General features: G+C 40.1%; 1 protein-coding gene and 1 long non-coding RNA gene across 2 annotated transcripts in view; one reads left to right on the forward strand and one right to left on the reverse strand.

Moving 5' to 3' along the window:
• The window catches only part of LOC147139876 (A-type potassium channel modulatory protein KCNIP2-like), a 99,469-nt gene that overhangs the window by 13,027 nt on the left and 58,906 nt on the right, over positions 1-27,536 (forward strand). The window lies entirely within an intron of this gene.
• On the reverse strand, positions 19,596-26,340 carry LOC147139877 (uncharacterized). The gene is made up of 3 exons (XR_015088767.1): positions 26,207-26,340; positions 20,303-20,479; positions 19,596-20,158 (listed from the first exon to the last, which is right to left on the reverse strand). It is a non-coding gene; the product is annotated as an uncharacterized LOC147139877 (long non-coding RNA).

The following is a 27,536-nucleotide window of genomic DNA, read 5'->3' on the forward strand; positions in this document are numbered from 1 at the left end:
TGGCGTAGCTCATAATACAGTGACTGCTGAGTTTATACCCAAAATGCCCACCTCTACCGTATATATTATTTTATAGATGTCAGGAGGAGAGCAGAAGTTCAAAAACAGGTGAACAAAGTGTCACTGTGCTCTTAATAAGCACTAACATTTTTTTTTCCATCTTCCTCTGTGATTTGCAAGCCAATTGCTACATTATGCAGGGAGGAAGTTGTACTGGTGATATGCAGCTTTGTTTTTCTTTTAATTTGTTGACTCTTCCTCTTGTCTTATTTGGCCTTTTTGAATGGGGATTCGATGAAGCTCTACTGTGTATACATGTTTTTGTAAAACTAAATTTTGTTAGTTGTGAGGTTACTTTTTTTTTTTTTTTTTTTTAACTACCGTGTTGCGTGACGAGCAGTGTGCGGTGTACAGAGGCGCAATTGGAAGCAGCCGATTTTCAAAATCTCTGGTCAATAAAATCCATTTTTTTCAGTGCGCTTGTGCCACCCAGCGTCAAATGACCTGCGGGAGCTGGAGCGTATCTCACCTGACTTCTGGTGACAGGAGGACTAAAGTCCTGGACTGCTTGCCAGTCAATCACACCACAGAGCAGACTGCACCAAGCAGCCCAAATCAATTGGCTCATAATACACAGTAACCTTTGCATTCTTCTTGCTGTTGTCCTTTCACTCACACTCTATCTCCTCCTGGCACCTCCTGAAAGCCATTACTCACACTGCAACCTGACATCTCATCAATGATCCTCCCCTGGTGCTCTGGTCCAGCACCAGAATTTTATGAGAGTTGATGGAGTCCAGTAATCAACACGCATGCATGGACGCACACACACACACACACACACACACACACACACACACACACACACACACACAGGTGGCTGTGAGTGATTGTTGGAGTGACAATCAGTGGCCATGCGCAATTGTCTTCTGTGTGCTTGACGTTTGTTGTTGAAAAGAATATCCAAAATCTTGCCGTGCCAAGTTGGCAGGCTAATACGTGCGCTGCTATTTATGTTCATTCTTGAGCTGTGGTGAGGATGTTCAGGATTAGACTGCAATTTCTCGCAAGTCAAAAGCGTCATATCTAATCCACTCGCAGTACATCTGCAAATTGCTTTGCTTATTAAGATTTCAAACTTTTGCGAAAGGGTAATGCCGCTCTCTCCTTCTTATTTGTCGTCACCGGCGCTCTCCACAACCCCATGCAGGAGTTTTCCTCCGTTCCTCGGTGAATGCGTGACTCCAAAGGGCGCACAGAGCCTATTAAAATGTAATAAAAGAAGTGTGAAGGTTCTTTTAGCTTACTGTCTACTGGAGGTGAATTACTTGAGCATTCACACTCACGCATACACACAGTCATTAAGTGGCTAATGATTATTAATGAGGCCAGTGTACAATTTCTTCATTGAAATATGAGCTTGTTGCTTCCCCGCTGTGCGCCGATGAGCGAGCGAGGTTTTGTTATTTTGGCAGGGAACACACTCGTTGTGTGCTGAGCAAGTCACTGTCTCAATAACTACTCGCATATTATGTTTCAGTACGTGTTGTATAACAGTCATTTAGCTCGTCCTTTTTTCGTTTGAGCAGATGTAGACGATAGCTAGTTGGTAAATGTGCATTGCAGATTTTGCTCAGCCCCCCCCAACCCGCTCCCTTCCACTTTACTCAAAATCGCCGGGGGCAGTATCAATTTCCCCTCCGACCTCACCTGACCTGAGGTGCGGTAAGGTGATTTACTGTAAGTGGATGCAAAGATAATGGCTTCACCTTCAGCTATTAATGCTCTGGTGCCCACAAATTGTGGAAGCGAGGCACTGAGCTTTGTAAGGGAAAATTACGTGCTGTTGTGCTCAGGTTGTTTATCCCAAAAAGATGATGTATTTATACGAGCTCTTCAGTTCACTCACTGTCACATTCATCACGACAAGAGGTTTTTGCACTACCCTATTTTTCATGGAAATACAGTGGAAGGTCATGCAATTTGGAAACCTTTTTTAATGAAAAAATATGCTGCAGAAACACTTTGAGGGGAATCTGAACTTTTGGACTTCAGACCATAAAGCTTATGTGGAACATTGCTTGTAATTTAGAATTCCAATTCTTTAACGTAGCGGCACGGTGGGCGACTGGTTAGCACGTCCGCCTCACGGCGCAGAGGTTGTGGGTTCGATTGCGGCCCCGGCTTTCTGGTTTCCTCCCACATTCCAAAAACATGCATGGTAGGTTGATTGGACACTCTAAATTGTCCCTAGGTTTGATTGTGAGTGTAAATGTTTGTTTGTCTCAATGTGCCGTGCGATTGGCTGGCAACCAATTCAGGGTGTACCCCGCCTACTGTCCAAATACAGCTGGGATAGGCTCCAGCACGCCCGCGACCCTTGTGAGGATAAGCGGTTAGGATAATGGATGGATGGATGGATTCATTCTTTAACTTGGGCCACAATAATGTGCTTGATGAAGATGAAAAATGCATGTCCTGCATTAACGGCCCACCCATTGGGAAGGTAAAATTTCAATTCAAATAGGCATGATAAAAACAAATATTAGGTATACTGCATAAGTCACTTCAAGTTGAAGAGAATGTAAGGTCCAGTGAGGGGAGTACAGTAATCCACACATTAGCGGTTTTCTATAAACAGATTCACATATTTTTTCCTTTGGAACCTAGCCTCACTTAGTTTATTGGCTGAAAAACTCACCTATTTGCATTTTTTTCTGCTATTTTTGAAATGCCGTGTTAGGTCACAAGATGACAGCAAAGCCATATCTAATAGGGAAGGAGTATATTGGTGTCAAGAAACTACATCTTATTAGTTAAGTTATACATTTCGACTGGGAATAGCTCCATTTAGCTTGGGTTGTTAGTGGGGAATGCTGCGAAACTATTTTCAGGTTATGGTATGGCTCCAGCAGGCCTGCGACCCTTGTGAGGATAAGCGGTTTGGATAATGAATGGATGGATGGGATGGTTTAATATTGACCATTCTCAACTTTTACAAGGGCAGACGTCAGTTACTTATCGTTTTTCACTATTTGTGGGGGATGACTGTTGACTGTTGAGTGGTTCACAGCTTTTTATTCTGGCAATACATTTGATGTTAATGGACAAGATGCTTAAGGATTACACCCTTGTCATTCATCATTAAAGTTAAGTGTACTGTTTCAAGACTCAATCAATCATTCAACCATTTGTTTATATGCTGCTTGTCCTCATTAAAGTCACGAATGAACTGTTGCCTGTGTCAGCTGATTCTGGGCGAGAGGCGCGGTCCGTCCTGGACTCACCCAATTTGTTTCATCCTGTGGTTAATTTATTTTTAAACTTGTGTGTGGATCTAAAGTCAAATAAAACGTTACTTATTACATTTGCTGTACAATTACATTTTTTTTTTTCTCCTCCATGTTCACAGTTTGACTCTGGAACATTGTCTTTTGCATTTTTCCCATGTGATGGATCCAAACAAGGAAAAGGTTGACCAGCTTTGTGACCTTTTGAAGTGTTCCGCTATTCTCACAGCTGTAATCCAGTTCAGCATGCAATATAATCAAGTGCAATGGTTACTGGGGGTTACTCTTGTATTGTCAATGCCTTTTGTAAAACAAACAAACAAACAAACAGTCCATTTAATGTGAGCAGGGCAGCCAGCCAGATGTAAGCGCCGCCAAGCGCGCCGGTACTTAAAGGCATTTTAATAAGCTCAGATGTGTTCCTGCAGGTCGGCTCTGTGATGAAAAATGAAATGACCTCATACTCCAAAGAGGCCGCTCTTGTATCTCATGGGATTTTTACTCATCGCTGCTTGATGGGCGCGGAGCCAAATGCAAGTTTTATGGCCTCGCGCAGCATCGTGTCGTGATTAGTGGATGATCCGGCTCGCGGTGCGGAGGGCTTTAGCGACGGATGGGGAATAACGCATTTGGGTGCGAAGCCGCATATTGTAGCCAGAAATCTTGTTTTCAAAATGTGATCAATTGGCACAAACTGTGGGTGAAGGTCAGCTCTCGTGGCGGTCGCTCGTTAGATCGTGTGGGTGTACCTAATGTCACGGCCCGTAGGTGTATGGAAAAGACTGCTCGGCCAACCGAACGCATGTTGTCTAACGCTCCCAGGGACAGAGAATACTTTTTTCCCATCTTTTTAATCATTTGTTCTTCGGATGGGCTTGATGTTTCAAAGCCTGATGTCATCTTATGCAACAAAGTGGTCGGATTTACAAAGTGACAATTTAATCCGGCCTGGTTGATTTGATTTTACAGCTCAGCCTGTGCAAGACGATTTTAAGTGATTTTACAAGCGGCAACCTCTCTTGACAAAAGCTGTGAAATGAAGAGGAATTTTGCATTTAATGTTTTTTTTGTTTGTTTATAATTGCCGCCATATATGCTTCTGTGTCACCCACAGGCCTAAACCAGCTGATTGATAGAGAAATTGTAGTTGATTCCACACCAGCTACATGAAAGTCCGACACTACACAATCAATGGCTTTTTTGCAGCGGCATCAACTGCTTACAGTGCATATAAAAAGTCTACACACCCTTTTTCAAATGCCATTCCTCTCTGAATTAAGAAGACTAAGAAATCGTTTCAAAATGATTTTCACCGTTATCACCTGTACACCTCAATTGAAAGTCTTTTTTTTTTTTCAGTCTTTTCAAGAGGGGAGCTAAAAGTAAACTATTTGCACAAGTGCGCACACCCTCTTGCACACTTGTACATTATTTTTACTTAACGTCTTGAACATGTTTTTTTTTTAAATAGAGTAGTACACTTGAGTTATTAAGTCACATTAATGATTTATCTGTCTGTTACTTTATATCACAAACACCTGGCAATGGAACAGTGGTGTGTAGACTTTTTCCACCGTGCATCGCACTTGGGGGCGCAGCTCCTCAAGATGGTGTTAATCTGCCCATTACCACACTGGCATGGAAGCAGGACTTTAAAACTAATAATATATATATTTGTGACAAATAACATCTGCCCACAGCCGACGAAAGGCTTAGTAAAATAGCCATCCCTACTTTTTAGATTACAGAAAGTGCAAAAGGAATCAATTGATACAAAAGTTAGCCGCGAGACCAGAACAGGCTCACTGGTGACCTCACTGTGTCTTTATGAACCGTATTATATAATATTATTTGCTTATTTAAACATAAATGGACACTGCAATGCATACCTATGATCAAACCATAATTTTGCGACTTCATGTACTGAATTATGAAGAACGGTTTACCAGTCACTCAGATTCCGTGTTGCACTTTGGATGGATGCGGCTGTATCTGCGTGCTTATTCCACACCTTCTGTTTCCTTTTAAGCGAGACAATTACCAAGAAGAGCCATAGACGGATTGCTTGAGTGTGTAAATTCGTGTGTGTGGCATCCCTTCAGCGACGGCAGAGAAAGAACAGACAGCAAAGTGCAAGAGTGTGTGCGTGCACATCTTTTTCCCAACGTCTGCTTCGTTGCTCTCGACGAGATAAATTGGTTCCTCCGTGTCTCTGTTTCTCCCCTCCTTGCTTAACTTTTAGCTTGACAGTCACTCTAAAGATAGAATGGAACAATGAAGACCACCCGCTCCAATCTTAACAAGCAATGATTGGTAATTTGTGTTACTTTTAATGGCTCAGGCGTGCAGATGAGTAATACCCGCTCTTGGTTATTATTAAATTCCATCTTCACTGCAAATATAATCACCTTTGCCATTCGTAGTCATGCATTAAATTTGATGGGTCGTGTCAACTTATAATAAGACAATATAATAAGACTCTCGAAACTGCAATTGCCTCAGAAATTGCATTTGAATACTAAAAAAAAAAAAAAAAGTGACTACATCACATGTCCTAGAAATCCCCAGAAATAAATCATGTTGAACAGTTTCACACCTTTGGGATGGAAGTATGAAGATTGGGTATTGAATCTTTAAAGTAGATGATAGTTCAGAATCTTCAGATTTGACTGCATTTGAAACATTGCCTTTACAGTTATTAAAGGAACATTATTCCGTTGACCCTTAAAGGTTATGCTCCGAGTGATTTGAGACTATGCATTATTAATTCATTGCTTTTCTGTACTGTCAAAAAAGTAGAATGTTTTGGCTTAGGAAAAACAGTACATTAACAATTTTGAACAATGTAACAAAAAAAATGGTTTACTCGCTTAACCTGGGTTCAGTTTTTCCACTCTGTGACCTGTCCAGGATGTCTGTCATAGTTACAAAAAAAAGGATCGATTGCTTGCCCCAAACTTGATGCACATTTTGTTCTTTGATTCATTTCTTGAGTGATGCTGCTGCACGTTGGTGAAATTTACAAGAGATTCAAATAGTAGGGCTGTCAAAATTAAAGCATTCATTTACATTTCATAACGCACCAAAAAAAAAATTAACTCAGTTAACTCAGTTTTATTTACTTCCTGTAGCAGCTGACCTCTGCTCGCTGTACAGCCAAACCTTGAGGAGATTCACTGTCGCAAAGATGGACTTTTACGTAGTTTCACTTTAAAAGGTTGCTTGACGGCTCCTTGGAGAAATCCAAAATAATTTGCACACTTTGAAAAGCCAAATTCAAATACCATCTTAGTTGCACGTCTCAACTCTTGTATTTTACAGGAAAAGCATTGTATTCAAGGATCAAAGAAAGCTATTAGAACAGTTTTTGAATCTATACTTTTTTATTTTTTTCCACATTGATTCCAAGATTTTACTCAAGTAAATATCGGTTCCAAGCTTTGTAAAAAGATTGTAGTTGAAACATGCGATTAATCACGATCAATTATGGAAAAGTTTGCGATTAATTAGTTAAAAAAATGGAATCGCTTGACAGCACTAAAAAATAGCCTTTCATTTTTGTCTTTCATCAAGATAAAATTAGATTTCATCATCTTGGTGGTTTTCCCAAATTTTGACTACACCAGTTTGGAGCACTTTAGTGACCACTTTACAGCATTTGACATTTTTTTTGTGTCCTTGTGCAGAGGATAGTTGAGGTGAGATACAGCGGAAGATTAAACTTCTTCCTCTCCTTGGGTCTTTTAATAAAATGCTGTGTTTTCAGTGTTCTCAACAGTCTGTAAGGGTTAATTTCAAAATAACTTTTTGATAGAAGGGGTCGGGAACCAGCGGAAGACTGAGAACGAGGAATAAAAGTGCAATCTCGACACAACAAAGTTCAACATTCAAGGATTTGTGGAGCTCGCTGATGTCAACACGCCGAGCGACTCGCCTCGAAATCCGCCTTGCTCTCATGGTATCGCTTTCTTCTCTGCTGAATGTGCAGTCTGCTTTGTGGAAGGGGCGACACAGAAGCTCTTGACAATAATCCTCTTTTCTCCTCCTGCTTTATCAGCCCTCAGCCTAAACAACTGTTTGGTGTCACAAGAGGACATGTGCGGTGTTGGGAGTGTGGCTTTCCACTCCACTCACTCAACCGGCGCTCTTTTCATGTTGCTTGTTGGCTGAAGTCACAGGATGGAGTGCACTTTAAAATGCAGTGGTACCATACTCTATTCCTGATACTGGTTGAGTTTTGATGTGGTTGACTTTCAAAGCATTCAGATGGACTGTATCTGGAATGTATCGTTCCATGGTATAAATTGTTGCCGTTAAAAAAAAAACCAACCTGTATGAACTTTTCAGTAGGCCTGCTCCATTAGGAAAAAAATAATAAGCACAATTATTTAGGTAATAATTGAAATTACGCTTATTCAAATGATCACTTTTTGGTACAAAATAAGAAAATGTTTAAATGTAAAAAAAAAATGAAGACAAATAAATCAAAGTACCGTAAGTTCCTTTTGGACCAAACAAAATTTATAAAATTAGTTATTATAGAATAAAAAAATGTATGATTTCCTTGTGTGAACAAAAATAGTAAATTGTATATAAATGCGTATTAATCTTTTTTTTTTTTTTTTTTTTTAATGATTATACCAATTTTGTAATAAGTGTAATAATTGTAATTGAATTTCGATTACCATATTTTCTGGACTATAAGCAGCAGCAGCTTTAAGCCACATCGACTATTTATTTATTTTTTTAAAACGATATATAAGCCACACTTATCTATATTAAAAAAACTGATATTTACTCCATTTACAATACAATACAATTTTATTTATATAGAATGATTTTGAACTGTATCATTTCTCCCGTGTTTGAAATCACAAGTCACTTTAATCATGTTCGCTGAAACCCATGAAGTCATCTCCTATGTTGAAAAATTAGATATTTACAGAACAATTTTGAACTGTAAATGTACATGTATGTACCTGTACAGATTTTTTTTTCCTAACAGTGCCTTTTAACACGGCAGGAACTTTGCTGATTAAAACAGAACAGAACCAAGAGAAAATAGTAATACGCAATACTTATCTTCATTTCACTTCCTGCTGCCGCCTCCAGCGTCTCAATATAGATTCATTGACGCTAAGGTTGCGTGCAGCAGCACGGTTTCCTTCCTGGATAGCAAGATTGATGGCCTTCAACTTAAGACTTGCATCATACGAACTTCTTCATGTGGGTTCCAAGATAAGGAGCGAAGATTTGAAAATAATTAACTGTTCGTTATTCCGTGTTCTATCTACAAAAGAAAAAGTAGCGTATTCTTCTTTGTATTGTTTTTTTTTTTTTTTCTTAGTTTTGATTCTAATTCCGATTAGAGCGCCCCTAGCGGTGGTAGAAAAATCCACAGAATAGCTGCACATTTATATAAGATGCATGTTTCAAAACCACATTTTTTTTCCCAAAACCCAGGAAAAAATAGCGGCTTATAGTGATTATGCCACTTAAATGCACTGCGTATTAATCCTTCACATGCCATCTTTTTTAGGGAGTTTGAACTTCACTGCATCGCAACAGCACTTCAACACATTCTCTTTGGCTAAGTCTCTGTAACAAAAAAAAAAAAACACTTCCAAAATCCATTGTCAGCATTTCTGAGGCCAAAGAGAGTTGAGCTGCATCATCTGCACACTTGAGGTGACCTTTAAGACGGTTCCTGGATGACAATAATGAACACAACCTGTAAAGAGCAAAGTAAAAGTGTTTACACCAGCGGCGCGTCAAGCTAAACTTTAGATGAACTTTATGCATCACTTCCTCCTTCCTTAATTAAATTGTGTAGTGTGCTATAATGACAGACATTTCAGCATGAGTCAGGCTAAAGCTGTTGAGGTTTAGAAGTGCACTCGCCAAGGCTTAAATTTATCACTTGAAAGTTTTATCTACATTTGAGATACACCACCGGTTAAAAGTTTGAACACACTTTCTCATAGTATTGATTGAGAAACCAAATCTAAACTTGCAAGTGCGGATCATTTTCCTCACCCCTCTATTGCATTTCTTTTCCTTTTATGATGTTTTCACGGTAGTTCATTCCAACCATTTTCACAGAGTTACTGTACATGACGTGTAACTGTTCTGTGTTTCTGCCAAAGGTGGAATGTTTGACCTTTTATAACTTTAATACATGACACATAGCCTTGAAATACCATTCATAGACAACAGAGAAGTGAAACAATTATTTTTGCTTCACTCTTAACTCATTCACTGCCAGACATTTTCAGATCCTCTTTTTACCCTAACATTTGAAAAAAATGGAAACAAATATAAATAAGTTCCTGGGATTGAATGGCTGGACTGTGAAAAAACAAATACGTGAATGGCAGCGAATGAATTAAAGCGGAAGTCAACCGAAACATTTTTTTCACAGAATATGTATGTTCTATGCTGGCCCAGTAGTTGAAACAAGACATTCTGATTTAATATTGCGTTTGCGGTACATGAGTTGAGCAGCAAAATCTTGCCATCTCAGGGGGCGGCCATTTTGTCACCTTTGTCAACTGAAAATGACATCACAGTTGCTCAGGGCTCAGGTCACGACAGGACAAAACAGGTGAGTGCACTTCATTTTGCCTCAGTTACTTCACGACACGATTTTTTTTCTACAACCAATCACGCGGATTGGAAAGAATTGTTCCTGCCTATTGCTGCGCATGTTCATAACAGCGGGAGAATCGTTTCAAAGTTTCTTTCAGAAGTATGTCCGTGTGCCTCATTCACACATGCGCGCACACATAATGAGGCTCATCTCCATCCCCACACAGGCCATATAAAAGTGTGATATTTCTTAGGTAAATACTTTTCTTTTTCCTCATCCTTTTCCCAATGGCTGCCCATTTGTCTTATCGCCCTCTGCCAGCTGCCACGAGGTCCGCTCTGCGGTGTGTGTGTGTGTGTGTGTGTGTGTGTGTGTGTGTGTGTGTGTGTGTGTGTGTGTGTGTGTTACTCTTCCCCACTCAGCCCTCCCCATCGTAATATTGAGGGGGACAGTGATTTGGCACACTTCCCACACGCTCATAACAATTCCACTTTGCGTGTGTGACAAATCAGTCACACTGGAAGAGAACATCCCCATTTCATGTGCAACTATGAGGCAACAACGCTAAAGCAAAGGAAATGGATCGATTTTATTTTTTTGCCGGCTGTTCCCCGCTTGCTGTTAATGACAAACGCCACTTTGCTCGCTCCCTCACTCGCTCTGGCCACTCACTCAAGCACCTTCATGAACCACCCGGATTGTGAGCGTGCTTTTGTAGTTCGCTCGAGGTTTGCCCCTCTGTGTCTATGAGCCAATTATCCTCGCTCTTTTTCGATCTAGTGCCTTTATAGGGATCTGGCAGTCACAATGAGCCCAAGTGCCAACATGTTTGAGTGGGAGCGCACAAGCCAACCAGTGTCATGACTGAAAGTTGAGCACCTATTGTAGAAGACGACCGTACTGCATACGACACGCTGCAAGGTTTCTAAATTCTTGTCTTACCTTATTATAAGCACCTGCAAAATGAGTACGTAACGTTTTGGACTTGGTCCACCTTAAAGTGGAAGTCAACGCAAACATATTTTTTTTCAAGAATATGTTCTATGCAAGCCGACTAGTTGAAATGGGGCATTCTGATGAATATTGCGTTTGTGGAATAAGTGTTAATCCCCTAGTTTTTAGCCATCTCTGGGGGCAGCCATTTTGTCTTGTGTCGTCTGAAAAGGACATCACAACTGCTCACAACGAGCAATCACGGCTCAGATTCAGAAAACAGGTCAGCCGTGATTGGTCGTTGTGAGCAGTTGCGATGTCCTTTTCAGTCGACAGAAGACAAAATGGCCGTCCCCAGAGATGGCTAAAAACAAGTGCATTTTGCTGCTTAACTTATATTCCACAAACGCAAAATTAATCAGAATGCTGTGTTTCAACTAGTGGGCCTGCTGTGAGCATATCTATCCATTTCCAATAGCGCTTGTCCTCGTGAGGGGTAGCGGTGAGCTGGCGTTTGCTTTCCCGGGTGCAGGCAATGAGATGACATTTGCATACAATAAGTTGACGGTTCTCTTTCTCTGGTTTCACAGCGCACGTTCTGGTAAAAAGCAGGCAGTGCCTTATCCAAAGTGGAACAGTTTTAGTCCCGAGAGATTAAAAACAATGCCTCAGGGTATTGTGTTTGAAGTTTAGTTACAGCGGAGTTCATGTCACTTGCCGTCTCGGCGTCAGAGCATGATGCACTTTTGACGAGGCTTGTGCGATAAATCACTATTTATGTGCGTTGCAATACATGTGATAAACGTTGTGGCGGATAAAAATCAAGAAGAAATGGCTGATCCCGAAGTGCAAGGTATTCCGGGGGATTTAAGTGTACAGACATTTAGTTTTCTGCCTCCATTTTGTTTTCAGCTCTCGAAAAAAAAAAAAACGGATTTTACACAACGGGAGCAAGAATCTTTATACACAAACTTTTCTCGACTCTCACTTAATTAAGCTGCTGCAACACCGACAGTTTCCCCATCACATTCGCTTTACTCTGCTCTTATTAGACTGTGATGCCAACGCATAGTGGTGATGGTGCTGCCGACAATAATGCTTTTGTTTATGTTGCGCCCAGCATAACTTTCAAATTACTTCAGCACCAGAGACACTTGCAACGCAGCAGACAGCCTGTTTAATAACAAGAATTAGTTTCCGTCGTCTCTGCGTCGGCACGTTGGGGACATTGTCGTGCAGTTTGTGATCCTGTGGATGACATTAACTTGGTTCTTGGTTTTTACTTCAAAACAACAAGCAACCTTTGTTTTGTCCCGAGTGTCTGGTTTTGATAGAACTTTGACTGTGCAGCCCTCTAAAGAAGGAGAACATGTTCACCCCTGAATGTGAGCTTCATCGACGACAACCGCTCGGGACAGCACTATTGCGCTCAATATAACCCTAGCATTTGAATCAGGAGTTCAGAACATACGTATAAACATTCTCCCATCTCATTAACTCTTTCACTGCCAAAGACATTTGTCTTTTCACAGTCCAGACATTCAATCGTTCAAATTTATTCAGATTTATTTTTTTAACGAAATAGGGTCTGAAAATATCTGTCAGGGAATGAGTTAAAATAAAATTGTCCACTATTTACAATTTCCCCCTGTGGAACCTGTCCCCAAGTATTTGTGGGAAGAACTCACCTATTCTCGTTTTTGTGCTCTTTTTGAAACTTCCTAAAATGCACCAAAATGTTGCTACTGCACTGTTTCAACAGAAAAGTAGTCCAAGGATGGGGTGATGCATCACAATTGTTTTGGGGAGGAGCTAATTTTTTTTGTGGTCATTATGGAGAATATTCACTGCTTCTGCGTTTTGTTTAAATTGGATAAAATATTTATTTTAAGATTAATATTGGAAAATGATAATGATGAAACAGTGGGGGTTTTGCTGTAATCATTAATTTCTGTTTTGTCCTCCCTCCCTGTTGTACTTTGAGTTGTCTATGCACATGCCAAGTTTAACCCATTAAGGCCTAAAGCACCTTTCTCAACAGCTCCCCAAAACTTAAGGTCGCCTTTGGGAATTACCCCTGAAAACCTGAAGTTCTCCCAGAAATTCAGCACTTACAAAATAATTAATATCTCAGCCCCTGTAGCAGACAGAAACATAATTCCAAAAGAATTAAAGACCCTAGACATGTGGCTTTCACACTGGCAGAATGTTTCACTATGTACTGTTTCAATCTAAAATGTAAAAATAATCTGTCAGTGCAAGAGAAGCACTATTTTAATTAAAAAAAAAAAAATCGAGTGGTAATTACCATCGTCTATTCTGTTACAAATACGTCAGTATCGTAATTGTCTACAAACCATATCATATCACGTTTGACTGGTTCCACTGGTCGTGCACGTCGTCTATACATGATTGACGTTACTTACTTTAAGCTCCCGGCGATCGACGGCGTCCGCCATTAGCCTACCTACGGCTCGAAAAAAATTCCACGACATCCTCCTCGGTCTCGCGACACCGACACGTGTATTTTCTGATGCATTGAATTGGCTAAGAGCGGAGAATTGGATTAAAAAAAGGACAGTGACGTATCCGCTCTCCCGGTTTGAAAGGTAGAAAGACGCAACAGCGTTCCCGGCTCTAGTGGGAGAAACGCGGTTATGCACTTAATGGGTTAAAACAGTTTTATGGCTTCATGGCAAACTCTGATTAGGGTGGTGAGATCAGGGTGGCATCTAGTCAAGTTTTCTCCACAGTTAGGGGGCAGCTTGGCTTTTAATATCCCAAGGCGTTTACCCACTTGCGGGCCATTGCAAAAATTAACCTTCTGAGATAAAACCGTGAGAAATCCAAACAACAGTCTGTTTGCTGGTGTGTGTTTGTGTAGCCCTAATCTGGCATATCTGATCAATGAGCGATGGCCTCGAGCGTTTTGGCTTTGCGCCTCCATTTGCCTCCATTTTGCCCGATTGCTCCCATATTTTAACCGCAAATGGGTGAGCCCAAATTGCAAACTGAGTTTTCGTCATTGGTTGTAAGCAGAGCGAAAAAAAAAAAAAAAAAAAGGATGCAAAACTGAATGCAAACTGTCAAGTCTAATATCTCTGCCCTGCACTTATTGCAGTGATTTTGTATTCCATTTTAGTTTGTGCTGTGTCATTTCAGCTGGTTGAACTCAGCACAACCTCAAGGTGGTGATGACCATGGGGAAGCGCCACAAATTCATCTGGGTGTGTGTGTGTGTGTGTGTGTGTGTGTGTGTGTGTGTGTGTGTGTGTGTGTGTGTGTGTGTGTGTGTGTGTGTGTGTGTGTGTGTGTGTGTGTGTGTGTGTGTGTGTGTGTGTGTGTGTGTGTGTGTGTGTGTGTGTGTGTGTGTGTGTGTGTGTGTGTGTGCGCGCGCGCGTGTGTGTGTGCGTGAAATGTGGAGTCCTTTGCTAGAAAAGTGGATTATTTTACAGCCATTATTGCTGTCAGAGATGTGGCACTCATTCGCTCTGTACTGGATCTCTCAGCTCCTTCTCAGAGTGTCTCGCTGCTGTTATTTTGCCAAGTTCGCCCGCGCATTTTCACTTCTCGGCTTGTGTGTGTTTGCTCACCGGAATACGTGTGTGTCTGCGTGCGCGCGCGTGGGTTTGTCTAGGATTCCACTGTATAATCTTTTCGAAGTAATTCCAGTTATAGGAAACGCAAAGAAACTTCATTCAGCATTTATGAGCAATGTGTAAACATGTCATCACGCACACACGTTCCAGCCATTTCGCTGTCAATGTTTGACTTGCTTCTCAACATATTGAACTGCATCATCCATATATTTATCCTATGATGATGGTCCACTGAATGTTTGCATTGCATACTTTTTGTTTGGCCTGGCCTGATTCTTTCCCCATTGGTTTAAACCATAGCAACCTTCAACATTACACCGCTGGTCGTCGTCTGCAATTGTTTTCCTTATCTGATGGCTCTTCTGATCTAGTATGTTTACTGTTCTGCACCTAGGGTACTCAATTACAAATCTTAAAGGGCTGAAAAGATTTTTTTTAATGATGTCGTTAAGGACAAGTTTGATTTGAATGATAAAAACATCCATCCATCCATTCTCGATACCGCTTATCCTCACAAATGAACATTTATTTCTATCCTTTTAATTTAGTGCTTCAGACACTGAAAAAAAAGATGCTTGGATTTACTCATATTTCGTCCAGCGGTTGCACAAAATAAAATATGCTGGATCCAGATAATTTTTTTTTAAGTAGACTATACCTCTACTTAAAAAATGTAAAAAAATGTTGCACAAAATAACATGTGCTGCATCCAGATCGTTTTTTAAAGCAGGGAATACTTCTATTTAAAAAATCTTAAAATAAAATAATCTGGATCCAGATTATTTAATTTTGTGCAACCACCCGATGAAAAATAATTGAGTAAATTCAACATTTTTTTTTGTCAGTGTACCGCATCCTTTACAAAACTCACCTCCTCATCTACAAAGCTCTCTATAACTCATCCCCCACCTACTTCGGTGAGGAAGACGCGAATTCCTGCATCCTCCGCTCAACCTCTGCCTGTTTTATCCCTTCCTTTCACCTGGGTACCAGTGGGCACCCAAGCCTCCAGCTGCTCGGCACAATACAGAAAAGAAGAGAAGTTGGTATGCGTTTTGTATACAAAAAAAAGAATCATGTTGTGAAAACTACAACACAATATTGTTAGAGGTTTTTGCACGGGTTCCTACTCCGTTGTCATTTGAATGCATTGACGATGTTCTGAAAGTCACATCGTTTTGGATTTATGATGTCGAGTTCTACTTCGGTAAAAAAATATCTTTCTCTAATGCCAAGTTGAGCCAAGTCTTGAGGGTGATGGTCCTGTTTGTTTATGATCTTTGAAGGTTGTCAAAGTTTGCACTAGGAATCACACTTTTAACTGGCACTCCAATCCAAATAAATCTTATTTCCTGGCCTCCAAATTGCTGATATAGCTGTCGCCTGAAGTTTTGACGTCCTGCATTTCATTTAGGCTGACAGCATTGAGAGTACTGCGGACACTCACAAGTCGTTCGAGGATGTTTGACCTTCAGTTTAATTAATTTTGCCCATAAAATGAAATACAAAGTAGAATAAATTAGCTTCAGGGGCCAGCATAAAACTTAAAAGTGACTGTTCATCGTCGTAAAGCTGCATGTCGATGTTGATTCTTAATCATCCAGGTTTGGGTAGTCCTCAAAGGTTGAATCGGTAAAACTGGACTCTTGTTTGTGAAAGACCTTTCACATTTAATCCAAAAGGTTTTTTTTTAGTTCTAAACGTGTGTGGAGTTCCCCTATTGATGCCATACTTTTTTTTTTTCCGGAATATGTTCTATGCAGGCCCACTAGTTGAAACAAGGCATTCTGATCAATATTGCGTTTGTGGAATAAGAGTTAATCCACCCTTTTTTAACCATCTGTGGGGGTTTGCCATTTTGTTACTTCTGTCGATTGAAAATGACATCACTGTTGCACAGGGCTCAGGTAACGACCAATCACTGCTCACCTGTTTTCTGACGCTGAGCCGTGATTGGTCGTTACCTGAGCCCTGAGCACTTGTGATGTCATTTTCAGTCGACAGAAGTGACAAAATGGCCGCCCCCTGAGATGGCTAAAAATTGATGATTTTTTTTCTTTTTAACTCGTATTCCAAAAACACAATATTTATCAGAATGCCTTGTTTGAACTAGTGGGCCTGCATAGAACATATTCTTGAAAAAAATATGTTTGGGTTGACTTTGTCTTTAAATTTGGAGTTCTTTACAATTGTTGTTGGACTTTTGGGCTACATGTTCCTTGAAATTTTCATTCAAATTCAGTTGTTGTGGATTCTTAGAACATATTCTCTTTGAAATAGTTGAAACCTTTTCTTCTTTGACATTTTGACCTAATTAATTTGAAAAATCCAGAATTCTTGTTCAGCTTCTGAAAATGTCTCTACAAAATCTTTTCAACCATATTTCCCTTTAAATTTGAGTTCTTATCTTCTTTAGACTTTAGTTTTTTTTTTTTTTCATTTAGGACCACAGTTTACTTGAAATACTAGATATTAGCCGTTATTGTGGCGTCTCGAGCTTTCAACCATATTGGAAGGACAACATTCCAAGAAAATTCAGCTTTTTGTTAAATTTGTGTTTTGAGCATTTTCTTAGGATATTTTTTGATCAAATTGGTAAAAATAGTTTTACCAAATAGAGCTGTCACTGAAATGAAGGAGAAATCAGCGTTACATCCATTATTTGCATCATTTAAAGCCAAATTTGATCCTTCTTTTACAGGACTTCTGTCCATGTTTTTAAACATTCCAAGATACCTCCCTTTTCTTGTTTTGGACAATTCCCCTAATCTGCGTGTCAACAGTTAACCACTGGAATGAATGCAGGCGCATAGATTGAGTTGTGGTTTTATAACTGGCCGCTGGCGAAATTGGTTGGCACAGATAAGGTCGATAAGAGAGGGACTGATAAATGAACACGAGAGAGAAAATGGCCAAAACCTTTTTCCCTCCCAGGGAAAGTACTTCCTGAATGTTTGTGCAGGCGAGTGCTTCCAAAAAAAGGGAGCACGGGGCAGTAAGACTGCATTTAAATGAGCCACACTATGTATTATAGATAAAAGAAAGATGTGTGAGCTTTGAGAGGTTTCTTTCCTTCACTGCTGGCCTTACTGTACCTCGGGCTGCTTTCTCTTTCCCTCACTGTCACCCGTGCAGTACAAAAGAGAGACGCTCTACAGGAGGCAGCAGCACACGATTTATATCCTAGCGCAGGGTGAAGACGTAATACCGAAAGGATAAACATTTAACTTTGGCTCAGAGTTTGGTGGAATGTGGAATAACAACAACCACCGTTGACACTACAAGAGAAACACTGCCCGCGGTGTGAGGTGATGTCTTTTTCTTTTGATATTTGGAATTGTACTGCAACTTTAGTCAAAATGGAGTGATTAAACAGCCTCATGACAATTCAAAATTCTGCCTCTAGAATCCAAACATTTACTGCCACCAACAATTCCAAATACAAGAGAACTACACCTATAATAGGGCTGCACTGTAAAAAATATCGATATTGCGATTTTCTAAGTAATTTTCTTGTGGATTTGTATGATTTTTATCTGAATTCGACCAGTCAGACACAAACCTTAATATACATCGCCATCCATCTAGCGTAATTACATTTAATCACTTAAGAATACATTGATTGTGCATCAGTAAAAAAAACATGATTCATTAGATCATAAAAATATCATTACTTGAGATGCATGCTAAATATCGATACCGCTGTAGTCAACAGCTGATGCTTCTACTGATATTCATTTTTGCCTGATGGTTGTGGCTTTACAGAGAATTCTTAAGATAACATTGACTGTTTTTCTTCAAATGAGCTTGTGCCACTGTTGTTTCACCACCCACAGTTTTTTACAGTCGGGAATTGGATGTGAACCTCTCAAAAAGTCAACCATTCCATATAGGTACGCACTTGGACAACAGCTTTTAAGTGGGCGAAATTAATACAACCTACTTACCTTCCTCCTTCTGTTACTGATCCATCCCTGTACACCCACTGATTTCCCTTGAGCACCTTTCCAAGCGTTTAGATTTTCATTTACACTACTTTGCAGCTGCTTCAGATTCACATTTTACCATTGAAAATTGATACAAAACAAAGGGATTGTAATAATGCAACTTATAATACATGGGAACGAAACTCTGTTGGGCCTTGCCTCCCTCTCCCCAAATGCAGAGTTTCCTCCTCGCAGTCTGTGCAGCTTATTTAATGTTTGTCATGTTCGCGTTTACATCGCAGATGCTGTTTTAAATGCGGCAGAGTCTGCTGCATGTCTTTTGTCAGCTTGTTGTTGTTTTTATGTGATGGCGTTCACCCCCGTTCACCCCTCTGGCTGCCTGCCTGCCTGCCTGCATGTTGAGGACCCGAGGTGCACAACTACAGAGAGGGAAACTGTACTTACCGACTGGAAGAACATGCTGCGTTATACAATGCTCAATTTATTTTTTTTAATCCTTGTAAGCAAACAGGGGTTCAGCATCATTTTGGTAACTAAAAGCACACCACAAGTTGGCGGTTGTTCAGAATGAGCCAGTATGTGCAAAGTTCAGCATTAGATTTAAAACTCAAAAAGGGGCTTTGGGAAAAGGTGTATTGTGTCAAGAGCAGTACAGATCACATTAGAGTTGTCGTTCATATGCCGCACTTTTCATAATGACGACTGCTATTAGTGCTCTCAGTGAAGATCAAGTTGAGCTCATGAAACCTCTTTTAAAGGGACTCATGCAGCTCGGTTATGATTCATTTGCGTACGGTCTTCTCTGATAACATGAACCATCTTTGCTAGCCTGACACTTTCTGATGGATTATCAACCGTCAGTGTGCACGGCACAAATACTTTCCTATCAACAATGGCTATACACTTGGAATTTGTGGACAGCTTCCTTTGTGGACGTGTGTGTTCTTTGAACTTTGGACGTCTTATTACGTGACATTGAGGATGCTCCCAGCCATTTTTTTTTATCTTATGACTTGAAATGAACGCTGCACGGTGGCAGTGAACGCACCTCACTTCATAATAAGCAGCACTGTGGCAATTGGTGAAGAGTTCTTGAAAAAAAGAGGCTTCAGCTAGATCATCTAACATTTACTCATGTATTCTTCATCCTCAAACGACTAATATTAGTATCGCACTGATGAGCTAAGAGGAGTTGAGACGTATCGCAGACAATACCATGGAGCGTTATTTTTTTCCTTTTAGAATACATATTCCAAGATTTTTGGGGGAGAGGGGCAAGCTGAAATGAATTTAATGGCATTTCCATTTATTTCAATGGGAAAAGGTGATTTGCGGTTTGAGTTTTGGTAAAAGGCACCACTGTTGAATAAAATGGCCAATACAAAATAGTACAATGGACTCACGTATTTGTGGTTCAACATTCACAAATTCTCATTCACAGAATTTTAGTATGGAAGTCTGAATTTTTTTTTTTTTTTTTTTTTTATGGGGACGAACAAAATCTAGTCAAGGAATGGATTCTGCTGGATTAAAAAAAGAGTGCCCAAAAGAGAATCAGGTGGATGGTGGTAAATTGCAATGAAGGTGACCTGTTGTTCTGGGCCAGCTGACAGCAATGGGACCGAATCCTCCCTGTTCTATTAGGAATGATTATATCATTTAGATACAGATGGTCCATTTAACCCAGCAGCTGTCTTCATCAGACACACCAGACTGGGCCTTTTGCTTAATGGCTCCCGAGAAGCCATTAAGGAGGGGTTCAACTAAAATGACATGAGGCTTATCGTCTATATGGTGGTCCTGCAAAAAAAAAAAAAAAAAAAAAAACACATTCATCTTCTGTTGAACATTATAATATTACTGTGAATGTTTTTGGTCAGTTAAGACACATTTATACATGTACTAAAGGGCAACAGCACTGAATATTTTCCAGTATATTTTGACCTTGGTGTCATCGACGGTGTAATGTTCCAGTTGACAGTCTTCAGTCCAGGCAGCTTGATTTAGTACCCACTCGCTGACGTGTGAACGGTTGTGGCCTGTAAGTGACTAGCGACCAGGGCAGACGTAGACGTAGTCTGCCTTTCACCTGGCTCCAACTGCTCGTCATCCTGGAGAATGCTGTGGGAGAATGGACCGATTTTCACATTGTGTGTACATTGGCAGTACTAAAGGGCCCCAGACTCAACATTTTTACTTGGAGAACAGTAAGCCCTAACGTAACATTTTTAGGAGCACTGGAAGAAAACTTAGGGGCGCACACAGGAACTTGACTTTCAAAGTAAATTTTTTACATTGTCCTCCATTTTCATTAATGATAAATACTTGCAGGCAGTACAGTGTTTTTAATTAACATTTTTGTGCAAGTTTCAACACAACAAATTTTTTTTAAGTAAAAGTTATACAGCTTGAATAAGTCATATGTAAATATGTCAAGTTAACAACACCCGCAGTGGAAGCTCTGTTATCAGCAAATTTTGAACTCTGCGCATGTTTGCGGGTATTGACCGAGAGAATTTGCAGTTGAATTTAAATAGTTCGCCTGACTAAGTTGCATGCAGCATCTGTTCAGTTCCGACTCAGACAGTATAAATGTGAGAATGAACAGTTGTCTTTTTATCAATGTGCTCTGCGGCTGACATGGTGACTAGTCTAGTCTAGTCTAGTCTAGTCTAGTCAACTCTGCCAGTTGCCCATCCTTGCTCTTTTGTTATTGCACTACACCTTTTACCCATCTCTTTCTTTAAATTACAGATAAAATATTTAGCAACCACTTGGTATTCAGTCTTATAAAAAATTAATTGAGCATTTTTTTTCCCCTTCTCCACAAGTCCTCTTAACAAAGCACTGAAGATTTTTAAAGAGGAAGTGAACCCAAAAACCTCCTCAACAAGAAAATGTTCTATGCAGCCCCAGTAGTCTCAACACGACATTCTGATTAAGACTGCGTTTGTGGAATATGAGTTAAGCAACAAAATCCACCTGTTTTTAGCCATCTCAGCCACCTTTTTATCACTTCTGTCGACTGAAAATGACATCACAGATGCTCAGATAATGATCAATTGTGGGCCGCTCAGCTTCAGAAAACAGATGAGCTCTGATTGGTCCTTACCTGAGCCCTGAGAAACTCTGATGTCATTCTCAGTCGACAGAAAGTGGCACAATGGCCGCCCGGTGAGATGGCTAAAAACAGGTGGATTTTGCTGCTTAACTCATATTCCACAAACACAACATTAATCAGAATGCCGTGTTTAGTCTAGTGAAGCCGCATAGAACAATTTCTTGTAAAGAACATTTTTGGGGTGACTTCCATTTTAAGTATAATTGTGTTGAAGCAAGGAAGCAGTGAATGCTGCAACCCATCCACAATTCGAGACATTTTTGATTACATTTATATCACACATTTATTCTTGCATTTCACTGAGTGGGGAACAGAGTTACTTGTTAGGCAACCTACATTCTTACCCACACCGATTTTTTTTTTTTTTTTTTCCACGCTATCATCTCTCATCTGTGTTAATAGGAGGAGATGAACATGAGCTACATGTTAACTGTGGTTTATGGGATTGCTTCTGCTGTTAAGTAGACACTCTCTGAAAATAGCAGCTCTTTTTTTCCTTCCTCCTCCTCGTCCTTCTCCACCTCTTCCTCCTACACAAGCCGCCTGGCTCAGAGGGGCTCCGTCTCTCTGACGCGCTCTGATCTTCCAGTCGCAAAACACCTGCTTTGTACCTTCAGACGAGGAAGAGCAGGTCAGAGGCGTTGCATGCAGTGGTGGGAAGTGACAATGAAGTACTTAAACATGCCGAAACGCTCTTATAAAGTACTAAATGACATAAGATTCAACACTGACGCAGAGACGATGTTTATGCTAGTCTTAATGGATCTCAGTGGAGCATTTCATACGATTGATCATAACATACTGTGGAACAGGTTGGAAACTTGGGTTTCTGAAGGTGAGCCTTGATTGGTCATCATCTGAGGTTGTGCGATGTCATTTTCAGTCGACAGAAGTGACAAAATGGCCGCCCCCTGAGATGGCTAAAAGCGGGTGGATTTTGTTGCTTAACTCATATTCCACTAACGCAATATTAATCAAAATGCCTTGTTTCAACTAGTGGGCCTGCCATATAATCTTGAAAAAACTGTTTGGGTTGACTTCCACTTTAAGACGAAAATGAAGTATATGGAATAAATGCTCCAATGGCTTTGTGAGATTCGCCCCAGAAGCAACATGTCCAGCGGTTTGCTTGATTACAGCTGAGTGTATCTAGGGCCCATACGTGCAAATGGGATTTAAGGATGACATCCATTGGAAAGACAACCCAGAGTGAGGCGTGCCCACCGGCTCGAGGAAAGACAAGAATAAGGCCGGCTGGACTATCCTGTCACGAACCGTTAACCCAATAGCGTTATCTGGTTGTATGCGGCAGTGCAAGTGTTAAAGATTTGACATCAACAGGCCAGCTTGTGGAAAGGTGTGTGATATCCGAGACCCTTTGTCAAATGTTGATGTCTCCAAGGATTTGAGCTTGGGCGGCTTTGGCAACATGAAAGACACACAATGGAGCTTGAAGGATTATTTGCGGCTCCCGGTGATCCCGCCTCTAAATCCCTCCGTTCATTTGTCCGACTCGGCTCCCTCGAGTCTGTCCACTTTCCATCTTCATCCAACAACTGCCTGATCCCAGGCTGCCGCTTAAGCGTTCTCTGAGGCACCCGCAGGATATGAAAGCCAAGAACTGTTGACAATTGGTATCGCGTCATACCCCTTTTCCCCCCTCAGTGAACCATTTCCCCTCGGAGTGATTTGTATCCCGAAAGATACAATCAAGAAAATGTTGTGTTCTCATGTGACCTTTGTCTCATCGCAGTTCTCCACTGAGTATGCGTTTCCTTTCTTATGGATGGTCATAATGCGTTTCGCTGGCGTCGGTCCAAAACTTCATAAGTCACATTTTGGTGAATTACATATTAAAAAAAAAAAAATCTATACTATTGGTCAGTTCACACTTGTGGGTGTTACTTTTACATATTATTGCCTAATCCAACGTGTTGAAAATGGCTTGCTCTCTTTAATGGTGCAATGCTAATGGTTGAACAAACTTGCAATTTTTGAAGTCTCTTGAAAAGTGACTATTTGGGAGGTACAAGGTTTTGGTCGGACGCCAATGATTGAAGTTTAAAAAAAAATATATATATATATGTAGAGATATATACACCTTTGCAACCATGATTCTGTATTTCTGTGTGCAAGGTACTCTTAAAGATGGATATTTTAATGACTTATACAATGAAAATCTAACTTTTTTTTCTATGTGATTGATTTAGTCAAGTACGTTTGATTTACATTTAATGAGCATTCATTTCTGTGGAGGTCAACTACAAGTCTGGATCTGGATTGCACAAAATCTATTTTGTGTTAGTTTCCTGCCCTCTGCTGGTTGTTATGCGTTGGTGCCACTTAATGTTTGAGTGAATGTAGGACACATTGAGCATTTTTGGGTGGTGACCCTGTATAATCCATGACAGAAGTTTCATTGATTATTTCACATTTGGTGTCTTTCTAGTTTTTACTTCTTCGTAATTTCTTTTGTGGGTGCATGTTATGTTTTTTGGCAGTCTAAAATCTAACTGAATATTTAACATTTGACATTTTCCGGGCTTTATATCTTCTTCGAGGCCATTCATTATGGAAGGATTTAACCTGACGTAAAATATGCGCAGCACTGGGAAAAGATCATTGATGATCAATCATATTAATTGTGTGAAACTCAAAATATCGAAAAAAGCAGGAACATGTTGACTTCATCATATTTATTTATGAAATTTGTACTGACAGGGTCCGGCCAGTGTCAGTCAACTTCGGGTGACCAGACACAGTCACGCAGTGGCCTCTGTTTTGTTATTGCAAAACATTGATTGGTTCTTGAAGTTTTTCACTGCCAAATAGTGAGTTCTCCAAATATCACCATCATAACCAATATTTAAAGATTGTATTCACAAAAAGCATGTTTGATATTATTTTGAGCCACTGTAACATTATGGACAGTTGGAACATTAACACTGTGCTGAAATGTGTGGAAGGAAAACATTTAAATGGGGATCTAATTTTTGCACATAAGTGACATAAAACAGTTTTACAGATTATGATTAAATAGATTAAGATATCTATGTGTATAGATTAAATGCAAATGTGTTGAGTTTAAAAATTGAATATAACTGAACTGCACTTGGGCAGTGATTATTTTGCGCACAACTAGTGGGAACCCGTGTGCTACTAGTGGGACCGCACACCACGCATTGAGAATCACTGACATAGACTTTGAATGGGTCATTGCCCATAAGCAATTTATACACATTCTTTTTTTAAATAGCTTTACGGTATATCTGTTATAACTACAATTTATTATAATATTCTATATACTATAAATGTGAGCGTGAGTGTGTATTGTTTTTCCATCCATCCATGATGCTTACATACTGTATGTATGTTTATGTATATAGATTTGATTTTTTTTTTTTTTTTGCTTGACAGCATTATTGCTCTGTTCTAGTCTCTGGCCTTCATTGAATTTTAATGTTCACGTTTGCCTTCTTCAATGACTCATCTGAGGTCATTAACTGTGCAGTATTTGCCCTCAGGGTGGTCTGCACGCCACATGGCTATCCTAGTGTTTGTCAGCAGATGGCGGTAGTGTTCTGTAGAACTGCTGCCGGTGTCGGCAGCCAATCCACTCCTTACACTATTGGTCATTCATGAAGAACACATGCTGTATGTTCTCTACTAGATGCAGCTGTTTTGAGCTCATTCCTCACCCGTTCAGTATTGACGTTAAGTGGAAAAAAACACTGAAATAATGATGTCCTCTCAAATGACTCACAAATTTACTCACTGAGAGTGAACTGTGGGCATGTTTCATGGAACACAAAGGTGATATGAACTCAAAGTTAGCATCACTTATTATGTGGTATGTATGGCATTTATACCTTCTGCCATCTGGAAGAACTTGTTACTCTTCTGTCTGTCATATGTTGCTGGTATAGCTCACTGTACAAATATCATTTGTCATTTCCAACAAATTACATAAAAAATTGACCCGCTCCAATGTTGTACTTATACAGTAATGACACAATAGAATACAGTTAAAAATAATTCAGCAGTTTCTGTCACATTGCATCAATTAACTGCTGCCCCTTCGGGTGTTCCTCCTTTAGCCACGTAGTGGCAGCATAAGACAGAAAGACAGCTATACTGTTCATTGAGGCGTTATGAATCCAATTTCATTTTGGCAGGACAAGAATGGCTTCAATATGTCTACAGTATGTAAAACACGCTGTACTATTTCTTTCTGAAGCAGGATGTTTTTCTTTTATAGGAATTTCATATGTGCAAAGCAAAATATATTAGTTTGTGAATGATGTTTTGAATTCTTCACCATTTGCGACGGTGCTGCTATTGTGAAGTGAGTTTTGTTCACTGCCACCATACAGTCCAGAGCTTGCGTTTTAAATACCACACTTACTCCTAAGCCACGTATATCGGCCTTTCATGTTTCTGCCAAAATATCACCCCCATCCTTTTGCCTAATCAAAACCAAACTCAAATGCCGTTCTCTCACTTTTGCGCCCACTTGTCGTCAAACTACCATAATGACACATTTCAAGGTCAGCAAAATGTTAAGGTGACAAAGTAGCAGAAGCAATGCCCAATAACAGTCAAATTCATATCACATCTAGGTGGCATATACAGAGCAACTAACACTATCCGATGTAAGGCAGCTTTAAGAGACTATGTCAGATATTAAAGATGGAATACATAAAGAGACGAGCGTGTCATGCACTTACTGAACTTGTTAGAGTCACGGCTACATTGCACATCCCTGAAGACAAGTGTTTCCATCTGTGTCTCTGCTCTTCAGTTCTTCCTCACTCGCAGCTCTGCCGCTCCCTTCCTCCTCCCTCCAGTCATGTGCCCTTGCTAAATAGAGACTGTTGAGTGGGTCTCTGCAGCTGCAGCATAGAGTTAAAAACATATCTGTGTGTGTGTGTGTGTGTATATTGGCCACACACTTTTTGTGTCACATCTGCCCTCTCAACTTGCGCGGGCCCTCATTAGCCTCTTTTACAAAGAGACACCTCTTAAAAGGGCACATCTGAACCATAAGGGAACATCTGGCATTTAGCGGCCTTTATTTTCTGTACAGAACCAAGTCAAGGCAGAATGTTGCCGCAACTTTGTGTACTTTCATAAAGCGCCATGCCGTCCCCAGTTAGATCATTAAATGTGGACTTTCGATGGAGCACACTCCTTGGCCCGCTATGATGTCAGCATATGATAATCAAGTTAGTCACGCTGAAGTTATGCTACTCAAAATAAAACTTACACTGAAACAGGAGTTCAGAAATCTCATCCACCCCCCCCCCCCCAAAAAAAACCCCGAAATATGTTTTTCCCCGTAGTTGATCAAGAAATATTAATCAAATACCCATTTCTTCTTTTAGCCTTGTTTACACTTGGATATGCATTGACCCTCATACATATCCTTGAAAATTAATAATTGCCGTATTTGCCGGTCCTTTATATAAGCCGCACCCGCTCTATTTAAAAAAAGTAATGAAAGAAACAGATATAAGATGCACTTTTGTATAAGCCGCACCTATCTATGTTGAACATTTTGATATTTACTGCATTTATAGAAGGATTTTAAATTATAATGTACACGGGAGAGAACAAAGAGAAAATAAAGTACTTACCTTCATTTCCAGAGCTGGGTATTTTAGAAAATATTGAGCGTCTGTAAGCTTTAATGTTCTTGATACCGTTCTTTGTAAAATAAATTAAATGTTCTGAATTTTGTATGGCTGGATTATTTAATTTAGACAAACTGTCTAGGAATGAAACAACAGCTCTTCAGATGGTGGTAGCCAAGTAGTGCATTTTACTTTGTCAATTGCTTCAAGACAGGACTATTCAACAATCAATTCCACCCAATCGATCAGTCCTTAACAAATACTAATTCATGGATTTTTGCGCCCTCCCCAAGTTTAATCACAGGAGAGCAGGCAGGGAGCAAGTAAGGTGACGCACGCTTACCCCTCCTGTTGACAAAAAAAAGAGTTTAAGATGTAATGATGTTTCTGCATTGACTTGATGATGGGGGCATCATGGGGGTCT

The sequence above is a fragment of the Filicampus tigris genome, chromosome 11 (genome assembly GCF_054856515.1).
Source record: "Filicampus tigris isolate MCC_2025a chromosome 11, RoL_Ftig_1.0, whole genome shotgun sequence".
Lineage (NCBI taxonomy): Eukaryota > Metazoa > Chordata > Actinopteri > Syngnathiformes > Syngnathidae > Filicampus > Filicampus tigris.